We start from the raw sequence: 2,532 nt of genomic DNA, 5'->3' as shown, positions 1-2,532 counted from the left end.
GGCAGCGAGGGGCTGCCTTTAATTTGGGATCAGAGGCGGCGAGGGGGGGATTTCTTGGAGGTGTGGTGGGGGGAAGATTTCTGGTAAACGCTAGGGGTGCTGGTTTGCTAGCGCCAAACCCCTCGTGCCATTGGGAAGGAAAATTAAAACCGATCTTTTTTTTTTTTTAAAGGATGTGGGAGTGGGTTAAAAATAGTGAATAGGCCTAGTTATTGCTATTCAGGCTCCTCTCCTCGGTTAGGAGACCGCCCCGGTACCGGCTGCGAGGAAATACAATAAAATAAACCAGAGATGGGGATTGGAAAGGAGGAATAAAATTTAAGTAGAGGGGAAGGTAAATTTTAGAGTTGCTGCCTGCGCCCCAGCAAAGCGTGGGTGCCGGTTCCTGGAGGTGGGAGACGCTCCGCGCTGCGCGGAAGGCGCCTGGGCTTCGCTCCGCGGCTTTGGCTGGAAACCCGCGTTTGGTTTAGCCGTGTAAAATGGTTTGGGGACTGTCCTGAGTGCGCTTGTGTTTGTTTCTTAAAATACGTCTTCGTTTTTCTGTTTATCTGGGAATTCTACGTTTTATCAGGAAAAGCGACTGTTCACCTGAAAGTGCCCGGGAAATCTCGGGGCTTGGCGTGTCCGGGGAGCCACGGGGCGGCCACCCCTGGCCCAAACTGCTTCGGGTGGAAAAAAGATGCAGGAGTTTGTGAAATATAGCTAAGGTGTCTCTCAGGAATTTTAATGTAGGGGAAACGCAGCTTTTCTCCGCGAGCCTCTCTGCTGTGGCATTTAAATGCAATTAATTCGGGGGATGCTTGACCAAAAACATGTTCTGCCTTTTGAAATACAAAAACAAAAAGGCGGGAGGGGGGGGGGGGGAGGATGCTCTACTTTTAATCTCTCGGGCAACTGTAATTTTAAACGAAATCTCAACATGATGCTACCCTCATTAGTTCCGAATGAAGGTTCATTACCTAGACAGTATGAATATTTTATTGCTTTATATCCCTTTTTCGGAAATGAAACGCCTTTGATCTTTTTCTCGGGTTGTAAAAAGAATTGCCTGTCATTAAAAAAAAAACCTGTCGTCCCATCTGCCTTTACATTCTGTATTTCTTTTCATCTGTTTCTTTCCTTTTTTTTCCATCATTTATCCGCACACGCACGTATAAACCCAAGCCTTGGTTGACCTCCAAGAACGAAAAATGGATGAAATCTTGGCGCCGCGAATAGAGAAAAATTGCGAGGGTTTCGGGGCGGAGGGGGCCGGAGCTACGGGATTTTGCTTTTAAACGGCGATTATTTGGATCCGAGTCTCGTTGTGCCTCTATACTTATATATTCAGTCCAGGAGCTGATTTATTTTATTTAGTTGGGGGGTTTTTGTTTGTTTGTTTGTTGGGGTTTTTTTGGTTTTTTGTTTTTTTGTTTTTTTTTTTAGCACGGCGCTAAACTAACGCAGAAGGCACGGGGGGGAAGGTGGGAAAGTTCTAGTTTTTGGAATCTCGTATCGGCTATTCGGGTACCGAGCTGGTGCTTTAATTAATGGTCTTTCCTCTGAAGGGTGAATCTTTTAACCGTCTGTAGATTAATTCTTGATCTCTCGAGTCACAAAACTTCGCCCCCCCCGCCCCCCTGGCCCAGAAGATAATTATGGCGGTAGGCGAAGATGTCTGACCAAGGAGGACGCATCTGTCTTCTATATGTACCCTGTAGATCCGAATTTGTGTAGAGGAAGTTGGGTCACAAATTCGTATCTAGGGGAATATGTAGTTGACACAAACACTACAGGTCACAGTCCCAGAAGGCATTAAAACCACCCCACCCCACCCCAAAAAAGCCACCCACACCCCCAGAAGCCTAACTAAAAGGGTGAAAACAAGGGCTTAACCAGAAAACCGTTTTATAGCTGGAAAGAAATACTTTGGATTTGACCTTAGCTCAACTCCAGCGCTCCTGCGATAAACTTTATCGTCACTTCGAGATCATTTTTTGACGGCGGGGGGCGGGGGGGGGGATCAGGGGTATTACTGCGATTTGAGAGCGGGGATCCCGCTATTGCTTTAGTTTGTGCGATCTCAGCACTGGCACCGAAAAAAAAAATATATATACATCTTGCTTTCCTGCCGCTTGTGCGGAGCTTATTGCGCGCTTCAGGGTTGAACGCGAATCTGAGGGATTAGGGGTGGGTTTTGAAGGGCTGCTGCTTTGCTCCGGCTTTTAAAGCGTCTTTATTACGAGAAGGGCGCGGCGAAGATGCATTAGGACTTGGGCTAATTCGCTTTTGTAATTGTTCATCAAGTCCTTGATTTCTTGCTTGGAGGACGGGCTCCTTTTTCCATCGGTGCGTGGGAAAACGGTCAATCTCAGCGCGCAGCTACATGTGATTTAGGAGACCGGGTACCCCGAATTAGCTGATGAATTTCCTATCGATCCCAAACGAGCCCTATCCATCTCTGCCAGGCTCGGGGCGCGATGTCCCTTCCCGTAGCACCTTAGGAGGGAAGGAGACGCGGCCACCGCCCGCCGGGACCGCCTTGGCTCCCGC

This window comes from Egretta garzetta, unplaced genomic scaffold (genome assembly GCF_000687185.1).
Source record: "Egretta garzetta isolate BGI_Z169 unplaced genomic scaffold, ASM68718v1 scaffold1194, whole genome shotgun sequence".
Classification (NCBI taxonomy): Eukaryota; Metazoa; Chordata; class Aves; order Pelecaniformes; family Ardeidae; genus Egretta; species Egretta garzetta.
This window is presented reverse-complemented; position numbering follows the sequence as displayed.